A 21,132-nucleotide genomic window follows, 5' to 3' on the forward strand; every position below is an offset into this window, starting at 1 on the left:
AAACACCTCAAACAAAAGTGTACCTGTTTTGCTTCCTTAAAGCAAAACACTCAAGGATGTGAAAAAAGGCAAAGAAGAGCAATGACACCTTTCTTCTCAAGTTCCCATTGCAACAACTGAAATTCCATGAATCATCGCATCAGTCACCATAAAGCAGACAATACAGTCACTCTGAAAGCCAGCATCCGGCATCCATACAATGCAAACAAAGGGCAAAAACCCAAACCATGCATGGAAACAGACCCAGAAGTAAAATAGAATCTAGCTTTGTGATTGCATGTCAGCCCTCTAAAACTTCAAAATCAGCAGAAAATAGCAATTAAAAAAAAAAAAAGGCAACAGGCAGCAACTGATGCGACATCCTTTGGTGTTACAATGCCGCTCAAGACCCTAGTGTGTGGACTTTGACTAATGAAAAAAAAATGTGGATTGCTTAGATCCAAACAGGGGAAATGACTTATTTCCCCTTCCCTTCCTCCAAACTATGCAGTGTATAAGGCTGTAGCATCCTGGTTCTTGACTGAAATTCCCAGAAACTGGTATTTTAAAAAAAGGCCTGATGGTTTCCCCATGATCTGAGGACTATCCATGCAGAAGTTACCTGTGTCATAGCATCACTACATGTGAGGATTCAGCTTGATCCATTTTTTATTCAGCTGCCAGGAGCCTGAGAATTAGTGTTGATTTATTCCAAAGGAGAGGATAAACCGAGCTGAGGGCTAGAGACCCTTCCCCATGTGAAGGGTCCAATGAGAGGACACAGCAAAAGTAAGTGGGTGCGATAGTGAAGTAAAAAGCAGATTATTCCCCTTGTGAGAAGGGGATAATGAAGTTTCCTTGGAATTGGGATATGTGTGATGTAGTAGAGGTTTTAGGGATTTTAAGGACTCTGGTCTGGTATAAAATTAGCTCAAATTAGATAATGACTTCTTACCTTAACATAACATAAAGATAGGCCATAGAAATAACAGCTCTTTAATGAGGTTTATTCATCTGAACAGCTGCATTAAAGCTAGTGTAGGAAATACTGTTTTCTTTCCTGTTAAAACCAACAAGCTGTAAATTTGTCATTCTAATTCCAAGCATATGCTCAAGTATTCTAAGAAGCAAATCTTGACAGCTTGTTATTAGAAAGTTGCTCTGGTTTAGTAGGAGCAAATGAAGGAGAGTTATCAGAGTTTTCTTTTCAGGGTCATGAATCCTTCTCCTCCAAATCCCTAAAAATGTTGGATTCCTTCTCCACAAAGTATCTTGCTCACATACACATTAGGAAGCCATATCCCTGGGCTGCATCCCCACCCTACACAACACTTAAAAAATCTTATTGGGTAACTAAGCAATTAGATCATGCATATTCTACAATGTCATTACATGCAATTCTATCAAATATTAACTTGCCAAATGCCATAAAAAACATAGCTTCACGGATGTCTTTCAAGGACACTTGCTGTTACAACTTCCTTATTATCTACTTTACAAACCTTTCCAACACAACTCATTAATTCATTACAAGGTTAACTGTTCTTGTTACTTCATTAACTGAAACAACATGATTTTTCTTGTACTTTAATATAAGATTTAATTTAGCAATTTAATACAATTTATTTCATTCATAATCCCAGACAAAAACACTCTCATATTTGTTACCAAATCTAAAACATTTCCAGCAAGGCTAATCAAAATTGGGTTTTGTTTGTACAGTTTGTTGTAATAAGCTTTATTATAAACAACGAATATTTTAGTACAGTCAATATCGGAATAATACTTGACCTACAAGTCTGTGGAGGAAAACATTAGAGGAGAAAGAGGATTAGAGAGATCTGGCTTTGCTGCATGGGGTCTTGTTGCCTACTCTTATTTCCCTGCAAGTGAATATTAAGGCAAGACTTTCTCTTTTGTGTTTGTAATATGAGGTACTCTGTTGGTAATGTTCATTTTATAGACAATATAAACCTGAGGATATCTGAAATCAGTGAAGTTTCATGTGCAATGAACAGAACTAATATCATATGAAGTTCTTGGTTTCCTGCCCAGAGTCCTTCAGGTATGTGGTAACCCTAGGAATCAGCATCAGCAATAAAACTTCATGATGTAAAACTCATGGGAATATATCCTCTATTGCTGTAAGCTGGCAAAGCTCCATTTATATCACTGCAACAAGAGAAAATTTGACCCAGGGAGTAGCAGTAACACACAATAACCCTCTCCAAGGATGCCTAGAAAAAGATTTCTATTAAAAGAATTCACAAAATAAAAAGCAAGGTTTCATTTCAACCTCAGAAAAAAATGTGAAAAATGAAAACCCTCCTGAAGTTAATGCTGCAGAGAATATATTTAATCTCTGTGGTCAAGGTGGACTTGACCTATGTATTTATGGCCTGAGAGGGGGATATTTAAAACTGAAGCAAGGAACATGTTAATCATAGTGCATTTCTGGGGGCTATTAATACATTCCCCTGACAGTTTCCACCAGCACTATGTCTATAGGGACCCCGAGGCTGCTTAAATGCTCTTCCCACTCCTGTTCAAAGGATTGTTTTTAAAAGTACTCTTTAAGCTGGTAATTTATACTGTAAAGAGGGATTCAAGGCCAAAAATGCATACACAGAATAAGAACGTGAAGCAATAATGTTGTCTGACCCCTTGGTTACCACCATTAGATGTTGTTGTTTAATGCACAGTGAGTGCTTTATTTTGGGCTGGCTTGGCATTCAGCAAAGAACATTTACAATGATCATTAACCCCATGTGCTACACTTCCACTGCAGTAAATATTTTTGTTAGATATTGTATAATGGTAATGATACATTGCGAATGTAAATTTTTCTTGGGAGATGACCTCTTACTAGATTAAATAAGTGGTTGGAGGTTATTTGTGTGTGGTGTTCCGAGATCATCTTCCTCTTCTAATTCTGTATGAAAGATTGTTTCCTCTCCTACAGTGAAGGATATTAGAGAACAGATAATTTAGATTCAAGGTCAGTGTCCTTCAAAGCAAGTAGCCTTAGCTATTGCAAGTAATCTTGTGACATGCAAGGGAATTGCCTAATATGAGTAAGATTGCAAAATCAGGTTATGCCTGAACTGATGATGTTGGGAAACATGAGGTATTTCCTTCCCTTAAATGACCTTGTGGGATGTTACACACCCAGCTTAGCCAAGAATGTGACTGGGGAACTAGCATCAATTTTCAAAACTTAATGGTACAGACTGTGGAAAATACCACTACTTGCAGGCAGGATTAATTACTCTAAATAAAGGAACTGTCTAGTTATTGTTTGCGCCAAGCAACATGACATACTCACCTGTGAATTTTCCCAGCTCATGAGAACCACAAATGTTAAAATAACTCTTTGTTGCATTGCATAAGAATGTAAAAATGAGTCACAGAGCAAACCTACTGAGAAACTTGATTAAAAAAAAAATACCAACACCCAACAAAAAACACAGTACGTTCCATGAATGGTGATATATTAAATGAGACACAAGCTTATTAGAACCTACTATGACCTGAGGGTTGTAAACTTAGTTTAGGTGAACTGGCTGAGCTATGCTGAATATGCATCAATCCTTTGAGGTTTACAGTATTCAGTTTAATTAAAAGAAACATTTTTCTAAGACAGTCCATCAGGTGCTCACCACACTGCTCCAAACTGTAGAACTCAGGGTCAGACCTGTGCGCTTTGTACATATACAAATCCCAGGCCAGTTTGTATTCCTAATTTCTCAAATTGTATCCTTTAAATGTAATTTGCTAATCCAGCTGTGAAACCTGCTGGATTACATTTGTCTCTTTTTGTTCCCCATCTCAGTGGTCCATGTTTTATCATATCTGATGAGATTTCAGTAGTGGCTGTTTCCAGGAGGATCTCTCTGTTCTGTCCAGGAGAGCCCATGTACAGGTGCCCACAGATAGCACTGAATCAGTAGCTGCACAAGCATGTCTCGATGATGCTTAGCCTGAGCTTCTTCGCTTTGTTTCTAGGTCTCAAATACTTCTTCGTAGTACAATAGTGTACAAAAAGCTAACTCAGAGATCTTCCACAGGCCACAATGAACAGACACAGCCTGAATGTGGAGGCAGCATTCGATGGCAAGCTTCCCAGTTCAGGTATGCTTCTCTCCCCAGCTAGAGAGAGGCTCATCCTACGCTACAAGAGCCACATTACTTAGATTTTCCTCACAAATCTGAAGACAGATTACTAAAAAACCCACCACGTCTCCCAAATGGCAAAGAACTTGTAGCCTAATCATAATGTTCCTTTGCATATGTTCTAAAATGCTGAAGTGGTGAAAGGTTTATGCTTTGCTTCTTTGTGTATGTTTTGCAGTGTTGGGGAATTATGCTTTGCAACCAGATTGCAGCTGTGCTGTGCACAAACTGCCTGCACACACCCCGAAGCAAGGCAGCAAGGCTTGAAAGCAGCCTTGGATCAAGATGGTGACTACTACACACCTTCTGCATTATTGGCCTGAGGCTTGCATAGGGAACAGCCCTCACTTGGGTGAGATCAGGGCTTCTCCCTTTGTTATTTAGAATCCAGGCCAGCAGTTCCTCCATGGTACAATTCCCATGGCTCTCTGTGACTAGTTCTTGCATTAATTGGCCTCAATCCCTCTGTAATCAAAACTTCCATCCTATTAAGGCCAAGGGTTTCTGCATTTTTGCTGAAATTTTGATTTTACAACCTCTTTACATGTGACATTCCCACTGAAGTTGACGTGGATGAACCTGCACTGTCTAGTCATTTCTCAAGTCGTGCACAAAGCACAGCTAAATACAGAAAACAAATATTCACAGAGGAAATTACACATTTTTAGAAAAAGAGTCACCACATGTCCACATTATGAGTGCTGAGACAGAAAGTTCCTCACAGGTACAAAAAACATGTGTCATAATAATGGTTTAGTCACTTTAAAATCCATGTAGCAGGAATGTTAGTATATGTATTTTTTTAATGAGACAACTGAGACCGCAAACTTGATTTTTCATTGTGGGGGAGCAAAGAGGGTAAAAAAAGGAGAATGGCATTTCATTAAATTAATAGTGACTTAGATCAATAGCATCTCTTTGACTACAGAGGTTTTTTGAATGAAAGTTGCAAACTGTATTCTAGTTATATTCCATTAGAGAAGTAGAAGAGCATTTTAGATCTGATTTTTTTTAATATCACATCCTATTGTTTCAAGACTACAGCTCCAAATGTGATGTCTCTTGAAAGAAGAGCATGAAATTATCTTAAAATGAAATATGAGTGTAATTACAAAGTGCTAAGCACTCTCCTAATGCACTTGTTGAATATACTATGCCAGTAGCATAAAGTATGTCACAATTGATAAAATTTAGAACATGTTTCAGTAACTTCAGTTAACTCTTAAGAGCAGGACAGAATAAAAGAGCTTTTGTGTACCTTTCTTGCTGCAGTTATAAATGTTTAATTGTTACTTTGAGATATTAGATGATCTGGAGTATTTTAATTTTCTTTACATCAGCAACACTAGAGCAGATATGGAATTTAGTGAAATCCAAAATAAATTATAATTATCTCAGATAGTGTAAATTGGTATTGAGATCAAAACAATTATGTCACTTTACATCAGATTAAAATGCAAAGACAGAGTTACTAAATCACAGCACCTCCCTGCACAAGGTCATCCTTGCTTTGACTGGGTGATAAACTATTTGACTGCCGTTTGGTCCCCTTTTGTTTTGCTCACTAATTTGAGAATAAAAGCAGTGCAGTGATTTCCCTATAATAACCCACAAAGAAAAAAAGTAATCTAAGATTTCCTTTGTTTATATATGAAGGTAGTAAAACAGCATAGCAGCCAAGCTGGGTGGTGAAATGTTGGAGTTTTCTGCTTGGAAGCTGTTAATCAAGGGGAGCATTGCCAGGGGTTTCCTCTAAGGCACCCGCAAGAGCACCAGCTGGAAGGGGGAGCTGGTGATGCTCTCTAGCATATGATCTCACCTGTGTCCATAGCGTGACAGTACTTTCAGAGTTTTCAAAGTAGGTTTTGAAATGATGTCTAATAGGCCACCTTGGCCTAATTAAGAACATCCTTTCTGCAAGCCTTACAGCAGGTGGTGCCATGTTCTCAAACCGGTGTTTGAACATGAGTACACTGAGGACCATAAGCACAACCTACATTTATACAATGAACCTGAGCAGAGCAACACCTAGATTGGATTACCAATTATTTCATTTGGCTTCTCTCCAATGTTTTCAAGCAGAATGAATTTACAAACAACTCATTTAACAATTCAACAAACCAAAGTATATATGAGCTCTTTAACATGACTGTCAAAATACTTCACAACATGTAATTCGTCTTTGTTCACATTCAGGGAAAAGATGGCCTGCCTATCCACTGTACAGACAGACAAAACCAGACACCATTAAAAAACAGTGTCTATCTGAATACTCTCAAATTCTTTATAAATGCAAGTGTCATCAAAAGTTATCAACATCTTATACCAGGAAAATTGTAAATTATAGAAAAGTTCATGTTGGACTGGACCTCTGGAAATCATCTAGTCCAACCTCCTCCTGAAAGGAGTGATAACTTTGAAATCAGATCAGGTTGCGCAGGGCATTTTCCAACTGAGTTTTGAAAGTCCCCATGGGTGGAGATTCCCTGATTTTTTGTAAGCCAGTTGCACTGCATAACCATTCACACTGTGATTTTTTTTCCTTTTTAATCATGAGAAATTCCATTCTCCTCCCAAAGCCAGAGAGTCTCTCAGAAGTGGAATCTAAAGCCAAAGATCTCCCCTCCAGCCTTTTGAAGCACAGTGTTGGCCCTTAAATTTCAAACACTTGTTCCAGTATTAATGTCAAATTTTTGTTTGTCAAAATCGTCTCTTTCAGAAAAGGATCCAGTCTTTATCTGCAGACATCAAAGTTTCCCTGCTTTCCTTGGCAAACCATTCTAACAGCTAATCATCCTCTTTCTGAAAATGGTGTGTCTTACTTCCTATTTGAATTTGTCTGATTACCCCTTCTAACCACCAGTCTCTTTCATTTCCCTCACCTCTAAATTAAAAGGCCCTTTTTTCAGCATTTACCCCTGCCTCATGATGGTGTGACTTGGAGGCATATGCTGCAACACAGCCGTGGTTGTAATTGCCTTTTAACCTGTGAATATAAAAGGCTTGAGGAAAATGAGCTCTGGAAAACAAATGGTGATTTTTTACTTCTGTCTTGTTCACCTGTAAGGTAGGAGAGAAATTATGAGGGGTTTTTAGGTGTTGTAATCAAGTTTCCTTTTAGTGTGCTTTTTGTTCAACTAAACAGGCCATCTCCTTTGTGTTGCTCAGAGTAAGGCATCTGTCTCTGCATCCTCTCTAATTTTTCAATTGTGATTTTAACATATGGCTGCCAGAACTGTACAGCATCAGGTTTGCTACATATCAAGGAAAAAATGTGTCCCTCCTCCCTCTCGTTCCTGTTTATCAGCCAAGGACCACATAAACCTCCTCCTTTTTATTTTTTTTAAATTTTGTTTGTTTGTTTGTTTTAGCACGTTATTCCAGAGCTTATACCAAGTTGCTTGCAAACTATATGCCTGTGTCTTTTGCAGAGGTATTGACTTCCAGAGTGTAGTCCTTTATTATAAATATATGGTCTGCCATCTTTATTCCTTGAAATAAGTAGTTTCATTTGGTATATTAAAATGCATATTTTTGAAAGGGAATTGTTCCTTTCATCGACCAGTTCTTATTATTTATTATTCTTTCCAGTGTTGTCCCATTAATATATTTTTTCAGCAATAGCTTTATATTTACTCTCAGACCATCAATTCAAATGTTAAATAGCACTGGACATAATACAGACACCTGTCAAACATGACTAGAGCATTCAATTATGATTCCCCACAGACAACTATTATTTGAGATCTGCCAGTTAATTAGTGGTTAACTCATTTAAAGCATGATTTATTTGAAATTAGCGTATTTTATGGAACTAAGTCAAAGTATATATCCATGGGCCAAAATTACTATTGAACATCATGTAAGAGCGATCATACTAAAGACTAATAATGATGAGCTTATAAATATGTATAGTCACATTATTATTATTGTGGAGCGTTTCATTCTGCTGCTCTGAAAGACATCAGTTCCCTGCTTTACCTCCAGATGATTGACAGTTCAGGGGTCACACATTAGCCTGTTTCTCTACCTAAAGGAGGAAATCTAATTTTAGTCTGAAAGAGACTAAAAAAATCCTAGAGCAAGAGGTCATTCAGCTTTATTAACTGCTTTTCAGCTAAAATCTTTGATGGAGAGCTATGAATTTGGAGGTGTAAAAAAAGATTCTTGTAAAAGGCTGATGCCTACCCAGATAGCATGTTAGATCTTAAGAGCACCATGAGTCACACACACACACAAAGAGAAAAAAAAAATTACACTGGTTTTATCAGAGTCCTTCAGGCAGCAGGAGGAAGGGGAGTGGTCTTGAATGTTTGTTCTTGTGAACACGCAACATGTGGCACCAGAAATATTTCTTTTGTTTCCCTCCTTTAAGTATTGAGGCAAAGAGGGAATTCCTAGAAATCGAAACTGTAAAAAGTCAGCAATTAACCCCTGCAGAAAGAAAACAAAGCCAAACAAAAGCATAATGACTGGATAGGCAGAACCTATTGACTTTTTACTGCTATAAATAGGTTTTGTATTTTTATTGTCACAGTGAAGATACAAGAAATATACATCATTCCAGAGTAATGGACACGTATGTAGGCATATTCAAAGGTTACTAGAGTTATTGGAAGGATTATCATTGGCTTCAGATTAGGCTACTTCTGCATAATCTGTAAAATTTCATTGATCTGTACCTGTTACATAGAAGTCCATAGTCTGACATCCTGCTCAAATCAAGGCATTGAATTGCATCTGAGTTTCTGACCTAGTTACCTTGCTGATCTCAATTTAGATTCTAAAACAAAATTAAAATTTTTCACAAGTGTCTTTCCCTGTTTTCAGGAGCCCTGTGGCTAAAGGATTCCCTTGAGAAAGTGGAGGCTTAAATTAAAGTATTTTATTTTTTTTCCTGATTTCAGAAGTAGAGATTTAGGGGTTAAACAAACATTGAGAATATAACTCTGCAGCTGAATGAAATCAAATTCCAGTCTCTCTTTCAATTAGTATTTTCTTAATATATGTAGAACAGAGCAATTCCAGTTGGATACTGAATTTCAGCACCATTTCAGAATACTCCGAGGAAAGTGACTGCTTTTGTGAACTGTGGAAATCATTGGTGCAATTTCTTGCCCCAAATTGGGTTTCAAAGATGTATGAACATGTATCTCACACATACCAGGAGGGTATCACTTCTGCTGTCTGCAAGAAAAGATGTAGCTGACAGATTAAACTAATTCCAAGAGTCATTTGTAGCTGCAAATCTGAAATAGAAGAAGGTGTTTTCCTCTAACCCCATGTTCATTTAACAACCTTTGATGGCATAGCAGAAGTCTGAACATTTCTTTGGCATTTCCTACTGTTTAATACTTCACACAAAGCACTGGCTTCTTTGAACCCCGTTTTAGGTGTCTTGTTCTTGCCCATAAATTATATGGAGAACTCTGATTTCACTAGGGAGAAGACCACCTGAAAAGTGTGCCAATTCCCTCTAGACTTTATCATTTTCCTTCTTCAGCCTATTTCACCTTAACAATAACTCTAAAAAGATCACAGACTGAGATTCAAATGTAGTACAAATTGGTGCATCTGCTGAGCTGCCCTGGTTCACATTAGCTGAAAATAGAACTCCAGTCTGGAAGTGACGGTCCAGTATCATATAATCAGACAACATTGCTAGAAAATACTATGAACTAAGTAAGGCCAACAGCCTTATAAATATTGTACAAATTAAGTCTGTTGAGTAAATTGACCCATAAAATTAATAAAGTGTGGTTTAATTTTTTTTTTTTTTTTTTTTTTTTAATGAGAATTAGGGTCTCAGCAGGTAGCAGAACTGTCGCATTTGGAGATGTGCTGATTTAAACAAGGCAAAGATGTATCTGAGATTATTTTTAAAAAAATGTTCTCCTTTTTAGACGTTGCATCTTGAGGTGGAAACGGAGAATAAGAAGAACTCTTGCTGAAAGGAAGAAAAATCAGTTGGAGTTGAACAAGACTCTTCACCTATTTTGTAGAGATTTTACTGACCATCCTTACCTTGTGTTTTCACATTCTTCTCAAGGGAAATAAGAAGACACACTTTTATGATACTTATGAAAGAGTTTAGAAGTGTGTTCTTCTACTCTTCTTGCCTAAATTTTAACTTTTAAAATTGACAATATGTTGCAAGCAATGTAATTTCCTAAGGGTGAGTTTGTCAATGGCAGGGCCAACTCAGCAAAAGCTTAGTCACTTTTATCAAATGAATTAGGTTAAGAAATAAAAACATGTGGAGACAGAAAGGTATGCAGTATATATTTTTACTCACCTGTACACTAATTATCCATTGTCTTAAACCCTGCCTACTGTTAGCTGACTCATTTGACCCACCAGTAAAAATAAAATATTGTAAAACGACTAAGGTGACTCATTATATATCTTCAACAACCTGAATTCTCAAACAGAAATTTTTATTTATTTTTTGTTTAAGTCAATATTAGTCTTCCTATTTATTTAAATGTACTTTTCTTGTAAAAGTCAATGACAGTGAGCTATGTAACTTAAAATGCAAGGTATATATAAATATATACATGTATGTATATGTTCAGGCAGACAGTCCTTATGACATTGACTATCCAAGACCCAGATTTTGAGGAAAATGTGTTAGGAGTGAGAATAAGGAAGGACCTGAACGTCTACAAAGCCGTGTGTTGAAGATTTAGATGACTGACCTCAGAGTGGCATCCAAACCCTGGTTCATGAAAATATGTTGCCTGTATCAAGTACAGGGAGACTTAGGACCTTATTACTGAAATCCAAACCAGTCATCTGTGGTTGGCATGCTCACTGGTGGCTGCCCAAAAGCAGCTGCAAATGTTCCGTTGCTGGTTCTGCCCTGACTCCTCCCCAGGTAGGTGCCTGGCAGGGGAGGTGAGTCGGACCCATCAAGGCTGGTGGTCTGAGCCCAGAGCTCTCGGCTGTGGGAAGGGCATCTCTTCCTCTTCAAAGAAAGCCCAAATTTGTATTTGTAGGCAGCTTAATCCTTCTGTGTGTGAGATACACTCTGAGACTGCTGTAGCGGCAGCACATTGCAGAGGATCTGGGCAGGCTGACATCTAGATCACCAGTAAGCTCCCAGATATTTTTGAAGTAGAACACTTTGCCAGCTGTCTCTTCCCCAGAAAGCAATGTAAGTCTGTTTATTATACGTGTGGCCCAAGTTCAGTCTTCGAATTGATGAAGATGGCAGATGTTAAACAGACAGGTGAGATCACATCCTACTATTGTCTCAGTTTTACACAGCTCTGACTCTGCGGACTTTGATGGACATATCCCAGATTTAAACTGGCACAAGGAGAAAGAACTCATTATATTTTTAAGGAGTTGATGTCCTTAGACACTGGATTGTGTGCTCATCTGACATATTATTCACGTATGTATTCTAATAGTTATATTTAATACTGAAGTTTTAGCTTTAGTTTAGAAAACACGTCTGCCCTTGCATTAGCCTATAGGACTACCACCTATGACTAAGATAATATTTTTCCTTGAAGGAAGTATAGGTTTCTGTGTGCAGTTAATTCTCATAACAATGCGAAAAGCTAACCTGGGTCACTCCAGTCATTTGCTTCCATTAATAACTAATTGTGAGTTATTGTTATTGAATGCATTCTAAAACCATGGATTTTCATTTTCTCTGCCTTTCACAAGCAAATAAACAAACAAACAAACAAAAAGGACCCTGAGCCAGAAGACTTAAGAAATCCTTTATTAATCAAAACTTAAATTTGCAATGGATTTATTTGTGGAAACACACTGCTTCTGATTTTAAGTTAATACAACATTTTCACACAAAGCTCTTTCCTGAAAATATCTGCTTTAAGGAGCGTCATGGTTTCCTGCACTGCAAAAAGAGCAGGAGGAAAAAGGATTCTTTAATCTATTTAGAAGTTATTTCAGACCTTGCAAGTTGAAGAAAAGGGTTTGTGACAAGAGTGAACTTTGAAATCTAGTTGCTCCTGCTGTTCCAGTTAGATTCCTTGCTACCTGCTTTTGCTGAACCAGCATTTCTAGAAAGCTGGACCAGATTCAGCACAGTGGGGCTCAAGGTAGGCTACTTTAATTCCTTCATTCTTTAGCAGGTCTGACTGTTTGACTTCCTTTGTTTTCAAGCCTTAACAACAAACATACACCTTTTGTGCAATTCTTTCTTAAACTATGGCCTGTCATTACAAATACACAGCAAAGAAGTTGGGACTGACAAAATCACCAGGAAGCACTGATGCAATAGTGATGTAGATGATGATCTACTATGTTCCAGTAATGTTAATCTGGAAAAGCATGTATGCATCTGCCGAAGGGGGAAATGTCCACCCACCGCAGCTGTGAAAGCAAACACAGGTAAAGCTGCAGCGGCAGCAATGGGGGAGGGGGACAGTGGGGTCCTGTGAGTCACCCCCTGCTGCGGTCACAGGGACAGCTGCTTAGTCGGTCCCCTGCAGCTGCTCCCCTTGCCCAAAGCTGTCCTGTCCTGTCCTGTCCACTGCTCCTATGCAGGGGCATGACCACCAACAAATGCTGGTTTTGGGGACACCACTAGCCAAACCTTCCCCGTGCTGAGGATGAGGAGGGAGCCACCTTCCACGCTGTGCTTCTACCTTCATATCCCACAGGACCCCCATTCCCACAAGACTCCTACAAGATGAAGGGAAGATAAGGAATGACTTCCCCATGTATTAATAGATAGTAGGACTAATTGACTTTTTTTATATAGAGTTAATTTGTTGTTGCTGCTGGGTGTTACCTGCCACCCCCCCCCACCCCCCCAAGATTTTATTGAAAAAAAAATTATTTTGCCAAAGTAAGGACTTAAATCTTGGCTAATATTTTATTAGTTGCACAGCCTGAAATCATAAGTGGACATCATTTCCATTTGAAGAAGTGGCAGACTGTAAAGGTGAAAGACAGCACAGCAAAACACTGAGGACAGATTTTTCCTACTCTTCTTTTCTGAGGAATTAAGGAAGGATGAGTTAGGAGGAAAGATAACCAGAGAAATATTATATATATACTCTGCATTTAAGTCTTGAATTTAGAAGTGAAGAATATCATGTTTAAAAATATTCTTTTTCACTTTTTGTGATCTCTCTTTCTCCAACACTCCCTCCCCCATGTTGTCTCAGTCTCTTTGTGTGTGTGTAATAATAGATATCCCAGCAAGGTACCATCTTTGGTAACATGGTTTTGAAGCTCTTCTAAGCTGCTGCTTTCACTGGAAAATTCTGTAGCTTTATAATATGATAGCTTTCAATATAATTCCCCTAAATGATTCATATAATGATTGTGGCTACTTGCAGGCAAAAAAATAGTCATCCATTATGCCCTCAAGAGTTTCTTGACAAACCCCTCTGACACTAAACACACATGTCATTCTGTATCCCATACACTGTTTGACTCATTCAGATTTTGGACTGACTTCTGAGCAGTGATTCAGCTAAGTCCTGGCCAGCTTTCCACGCTGATAACATAGGAAAAAATGCAAAAGCAGCAACATTAGACTCATTGTGTTCTCTCAAAGGCAAGAAAAAGCCTCACTGTTTTCCTGCTGTGGTTTTGTTGTCACCTCCTTGTTGTGTCCATAGTATTGGAATATGCTCATTATTCACAGCCTTGATGACTGGTTTTAAAAACACTTTCCTCAAAACTGAATTAAGTGATCGTGAAATTTTCAGCATATGCAACTCCTTCGCAGGGTGCTGAGTTTATTGTTCTTCTTCTTGAGAGGTTCCTGTAGATCGAAGGCAGAGGCAAATGCACGCTGGTGATACGCTCACAGAAAACAAGACACAGGAAAATAATATTTGCTTGGGAGGAAGATCATCTTGAAGGAATGCAGGATCACCAGAACTGCCCTCCCTTCCCAGAGACAGAGCCCCCACATTCAACAGCTGAGAGGGAGCCTGCGTCCCTCATCACTGCCGAAATTGTATCCACGAAACTTCTTGGCATAAAAAGATTTGCCCCTTTGAAACTGCACAGCCTCCAGTGGCCTTTTATTGTCTCAAACCCATCCACCTTGAACATGATTACTTAATTATATCCCAAACTGGGCAGACTAAAATCTCATTTATGACATGATCCTTTTGGTGTATAATAGTCTTAACAAGCCTTAATTTTCCACTCTGTCTTCCTGTCATAGTTACTTACCACTGCTAAGAATAATGAGATAAAAATGTTAGGTGGAGCAGCATAGAGGAAAAAAAAATGTCAGTCCAGAGCAATGCTTTTTTGGATTTCCCACAGAGGAATACTTGATTATATTCCTTAGGCACTTCTAAGAACTCATCTCCTTCTTTGGACTTTAGGTGAAGAAGGACCACGTTCTCAGATTTTTAGGGTGTTTTTCTTTCATAGCTTTTTTCCAGACATTATCAGCCTGAAAGGTATGGATCACACATTCTGGCCCATGAAATCAAAGAAACTCTACCGATTTACTCTAGTAAAAGACTTTATTTGCATGTACTTGCCTCAGCATGATGAATTCACACCATTTTATAGTATGACCTTGTGTATGTATTTCCCTTTTTATTTTTTTTAGTTTCTTAACTTGTATTTTTAAAATGGAAGTTTCTAACTTTCATTGTAAAGAATATCATGAACGTGTGTTCTGAAAGCACCCTGCTGGACCCAAAACACAGAATTGAAATAATAATGAAAAAAAAAAAAAAAAAGTGTCATATTACCATTATTTTAATTTTCAGATTTTTAAGGCAATCTTCCACTTCATCTTTTTTTTTATTTTTTATTTTTAAATTTGATTCCTAACTTGTGGACACTTGTATCTATGATTCATTGAATACAGCCATCAACAACTTCAGTGTTGACATGCTTAGGTTACTCATATTCCCACAAAGTGTTAAATTCAAAAGAACTCTGAAAGCTGACTTATTTTTTGCCTTTAATGTTCTATTGCCTTTTTTATTTTTTTTAATCTGTTTCACTAGCACAGATTGTTTGATTTTTTTCAGTGTTTTCAGCTCGTTTCATCTTACACACTAGTTTAACGCCAATACATTATTGTCAGTCCCACAGATGACTCTTGAAGGACACTGTTTTATTGGACTGTAAGAGCATATAGAAAATAAAAATCCTAGACAAGAAAATCTGTTTCCATTTATGCATGTGTGTGTGCATACGTATACAAATTGTAACAAAAAATTTGAAGGTTCTTGGGCTCCTTATAATCTGTCATTATTTTCTCTTTCTTAATGCCTTCTTATTGAGAACTTAATTTCATCCCTAAACTGTAAGCTCGTACTTACATGTCATGGATTGTACGGTATATGGGGGACCAGGGGGGTACTGCCTCTTCCTTGTCTGGTAAGGGATACCCAGGCAGGCACAGAGCTGAGTCCCTCACCAAACAGAGCTACATCCTTCCTTAAACTCAAACGAATTTCCCAATTAGGTTTATCACCTTCAGAGTCCTGGTGCACCCCAGACCTTGGCTGCACAGCCCCAGGCAGTATGAGAACACCTCCTTTTGGGGCTCTGCATCCCTTATCAGGGTGGTCCCTGTCCTCTGTGGTGCTCCAAAGAAGTCCTATAGGGTTTTGGGTATTTCAGGGGACAGGAGGTCAGGGTCAGAAGGCTGTTTGCACAGAGCTTATTTCAGAATCGAGGTTTAAATCTGCTTTGCATTAAACTATCTGCACACACAAACATTTGCATGAGCAGACTTAGGGTGCTACCCTCTGTGCCAATAGGAGCCATATCCCACATTTCTTTATTCTTCTATGAATCTTCCTCACTCTCTTGGCCAAATACATTAGTCTTTTATGATCTCATCATTATTCCAAGGTACTTACTGTCTAATGCAAAAGATATTTTTTAATATGGAATTTCATAATTACATTTGTTTGGTGATTAGCAGTTTTAGCCTCTCAGACAGATATTCAAACTGTAGAGCCTAATCTCCTTGGATAAATGAAAGAATACACTTTTTTTTTTTTTTTTGTCTTTTTGATGGCCATTATAGTTAAGAGAAATAATGTCCTGTCACAGAACCTAGGGACCAGAGTCTGGGTAGATGCCATCTGTGTAAGAGCTGGAAACCTTATTGCAGAATTATCCTTCAGTCAGCTTCTTTGTTATGTGTTACCACATAATTTTCACCTACAGGCGCCCTGGCTGGTTTTGCCCTACGAAGCATCTGTGGTCTGGACTTTGGGATGGAAATTAGAAGAAGCTACAAAGGACTTCACAGGCATTGTGTAAACACTGCATCCCTTTGTCTCTTTGCTGCCTTTTCCTTTGGTAGTGGAGCGGGGGCCGGCCAGCAGGACACATATAGAGGAACGCACAGCACTATAGATTTCACCTGCAGTGCCTTATTATATGGATCCACTGCGGCATTCAATGTCTCTCTCTTCTGCTTGATTAAAGATAATAAGGGACAAGTCAGTGAGAAGGCTTTGAGGCAGGGTGGTTTCTGGAGATAACTAAGGGATGGATTTGTATCATCATATTTATATTTAGGATTTGATTGGTTTTGCTTTATTTTTCTAGCGATATTTTTAGTTTAGCTTATTGAGCATTAGAGAAACCCTCTCTCCAGTGACCAGCCTAATGCCTCCAAAGCCTCACAAGGGGCTGTTGGGACACTAAAGACCATCAGTCCTTATGAATAATGCATATATTTCCTACTGAGGCTCAAATCCCATTAATACTATAACATTATTACATCTCTTATTTACTCTTTTTCTATCTGTGGGATTAAAGATCAATTCTTAACATTTTTTTTCAAATTAAGAAGAAATCTCAGTAGGTTCAAAGCTCTCACGTAGAATATACCTTTTTTTTTTTTTTTTTCCAGAAAAAGGTTGTTATGAATAGTAAACAAAATCATTAAAAGATAAGAAACACCCAAATCATGTGAGACAAGGATGGGCATTACAAGGTCCCACCTAACAATGCTCACTGAAATGCATTGAAACCCATGTTCTGCATGGTGATTTCTCATCCTGGTGTCCTGAATGAGTCCATCTGTGACAGGCAGATGGGACTGAATTGGAATTATGGTAAAATATCAACAGCGTTATCTGTCTGACCAGGAAAAGAAAAATCGCTGAGATGACCACAAATTCTATAACTACTTTCTGTCTATTTGGATGTGAGTAGTTCCAAATGTGCCACAGTCTAACAAGGCAGAACCTGGATGAAGAGCCTCTCTCTCTGTAGGTTCACCACGATAGGATCACAGCCTCTTCTGTGTGTCTGACTACTGCTGCAAATACTTCTACTGCTCATGAATAATTAATTACAGTGAAGATCTATTTAAATCCCGTTGCCCTCGATGTCCTCTTCATAGTTAGCAAAAACAAATAAAGGAAAACCCAGAAGACTGAGTCAGTTGCCTAGCGAAGCTTGGAAATGAACAATAGTCTTTTTACTATCACTGCATGTTCAAAGATAAATCTTATAAATGAAATAACATACAGTAAGGTGAAGTACATAAAATTCAGAAAAATACAGCTTTGCATGCATAACTAGATTTTTGACATATTCAGTATCAAATCCAAAAGGTAGCACATTACAGGAAAAATATATTACTGTATCCAGTGCAGATCTGCTGCCTTCCTGAATTATTACTGAGGTGTTTGTTATGTTACAGAATTCAGCAAATACATTGCCTTCCCCAGCCCCATCAGATAATTTGCCTTTGTCCAGAACTGACCACACACTCTGCTTCTGAAATGCACAGAGGCAATAAAAAGAACATGGAGGTTTAGCAAGTGAGGCACTGAGGGACTAATATTCAGCAATGCTAATTCCAGCTAAATTTATATTGTATTGAAAGAAAGTGCTGTTAAAGAACAGCTTGGCTTACATCAAGACATGTGGTTACCAGATTACTTTCTATCTCCACTCAAAAACATTTAGGGAATTTCTCATTAAAATTATTTAAAGCGAAGCAAGTAAAATAAATCTACTTAAGCGTGTTGTTGCATTGCCTCATTTGTGTTGAAAAAATGTTGCTTGTTTTCTACATTCTATTTTAACTGTACATATGAGGCTTTACTCACCCATTAACAAAATACATCACCTCCCAATTGCTTTCTATACCTCCTTAAATGTTAAACATAAACACATAGACCATCTGTTTCCTATCATGACACCAATCCAAAATGGCTGTACTAGACACCTCCGCATAATAGATCATCTTAAAACACCTTAGCAGTTTTGCTTTATGGAGTTATTTTTCCTGTGACAAATTATAAACCTATATTTCAAGAACACGACCAAACTGTAGCCTCAATCACAAATTCAGAATAGTTTATGTTAACAAAATGTGCTGGCTTGTATCTGACGCAGCACTTTTTTTAAAGCCATAGGCCACCTTTGTTGCTGTGGTATGCTACAAATCCAGTTAATTTCTTCAGTTAATAATTTCTCAGCTAATAATTTGTGAAGCATTCAGATTGAAAACATTACAGTTCATTATAGTCACTGCTATAACTTACAAAGCTATTATGTAGCTGTTGTGTAACTGAAACTGCAGAACAAATTACAAGGTTTATCATCAGTCTGCAATCAAAAATAAATTTCAGAAGAAAATCACATTTATATTAAAAAAAAATCAGATTTGCAATGCATGCACTTGTAAACTCCAGCTATCAAATGTTCAGTGGGAAATGGACAAAATACAGTCATAAATGTCATTGAATGAAAATTTGGTTCTGAATGGATTTGAAATGTACTTCCTCCTCAGGGTTAGCTCCATGAAAAAATGACTGTGTCTGGAGCAAGTTGAATTCAGTGAGGAATTTCTCCTTGACTTAAATGAGCTTTTGACCAAGGCCTCACAATATTAATGCATGAACCTGCAAACCCTTATTTCCCAGGGTAGCTCCAATGAATCCTAGACTGATTAAACCTCTGTAGACCTATGTGCAAAAGCAATACTCTGTCTGCTCATTCTCCCTTATACGTAAGAGCTGAAATGGTGATGAGACACTATTGCTACAGGTTTGATCAAAAATAAATGCCATATATCTAGGGACCATGAATAAGGGATGAAACAGCCAGCGTAGAGGTAGAAGAGCTAAAGGGAAAAAATAAAGATACTATTGCCTTGGAGTGTATAATCTCAACAGAGTTTCTTGCCATGTCAGAGTCATTATTTCAGAAGTACCTGTTAATGCCTTTTGGCTACACAATCCCATGGGATAAAGCAAAAGCAGGCAGACTTCTGTGGGGGTAGAGGCTGCTCAATAACCTCTTGTCACCAGAAATAAAGACTGAGGAAGCGAACCTGGAAAAGCTTGAGAAAGAAGTATTGCAGAGACTTCCTATCTGAGCCATTTTTTCTACAAGGAATTTTTGAAATATGGAGGAACAAGGAGGAAATACAGGTCCTTTTAGGCTTTAAAAGGCAGAGGGGAAACCTTCTTTCCTTGTCCCCCAATCAGCTCTTGTGCAGTTAGAGCTCCCCTTACTGTTTCAGTCCACCTTAACTCCTGCGTCCAGACAAGGCTAAGGAAACCTCCAATGGATAGACCACAGGGCTTTCCTCCTGTTAAATGTTGTCTCTCCCTATTGTGTGAATAGGTAAGACTACCTGCTCCTTTGGTGCTGTATGAATAACACTCAGATACTTTTTGAAACAACCACCATAGTGTTTTTTCTTCTCATTGTTTGTAATTTTGCTGCTACTACTTGTGCAATTTACAGAGGTTGTTCTTATTCCTCAGAGCTTTTTGTGCAATTAAAGAAAATAAAGAGCGAATGCTCAAGTAGTTCAGAATGGAAGAGGTAAAAGACGGACTCAAAGGCAGAGGTACCATGAACAACTCCTAAAGAGGAAAGAATAAAGCACAGCTTGTCTTCAATATGCTCTAACAACAGGCACAAGAATCCTAGATTCAGTTTGTGACAAATCATTATATGGTTTAGAGGGGAGACAGTAACTTCTAAACAATATGAACATCCAATTTCAGACTATAGTAATTGCTTGTCTATTGTGAACTTCAAAGTCATGCTGTACTTATAATACACAATTCTTCAAAAAGCTGGTGAACTGTGCTACGCCTACTTGCCCTGACCACTTGTATACCAGGATTTTTCACACCCAAGAGGGAAAAGAAACCAAACCAAACCAACAAAACAAAACAAAACACCACACAAAAAACAACACACAAACAGGTTCTGCTTTGGGATTTTAAACTGTTTCATCTTGACCTTTGCATACGTATGTATGTGCCAAAAAGGACAAACATGGCACGTCTAACCTCTGCAGCAAGAAGCTAAAGTTGGCTCACAGGCTCTGTCCTCATTTTCACCTTGTTAACCTCAGCTGAAGTTGTTGAAACTTGCTGAGGCCACTAATCCAGATCCATACCTAAGCCACCTTACTTCTTCACCCTCAAATTCACACTCCTTCCCATCTGCTCTGCATTTCAAAATCTGGAATTAAGCAAGCCTGTAGTAGATGTGCATGTTGAAATGCACTGACCCTGAAACGGCTACTGCTTTCTGCTTTGTAGTTTCCTTGTTGCCCAACAGCTCTGTCACTGGCCTTTTTTTTCTCTTCGTGAACACCATTGTTTTCTCAGTACAATCCCTCTGAGAAAAAAAAATGGGTGGAATCTCAATAACGTCCTTAATAATGGAGTTATCAGACCTTTTTTTTTTTTTCAAGAAGGTACGGTAAGACACAGCCCTAGATGACGCATACCCAATAAACAGGCAAAAATTTGCCAATCCTTGTTCTGTATTACACACCCATTGAACATTTTGGGTGGAGAGCTTCCAAGGTCAAGCTCAGTTCTCTAAAAATATTTCCATTTCTACATTTGTATGCAGATGAGGAGGCAAAATGTCACAAACCCTAAACCTCGGTAGCCTCTTCTATTTCTATTGCAACTATAACTAAGTTTCTGAGAAGACATCTGTGTTTCATCCTGTGAGATACTGTACCAGTGGTAAAATGCAATGTACCTCTCCAGCTGCAGA

The sequence above is a fragment of the Columba livia genome, chromosome 2 (genome assembly GCF_036013475.1).
Source record: "Columba livia isolate bColLiv1 breed racing homer chromosome 2, bColLiv1.pat.W.v2, whole genome shotgun sequence".
NCBI lineage: Eukaryota > Metazoa > Chordata > Aves > Columbiformes > Columbidae > Columba > Columba livia.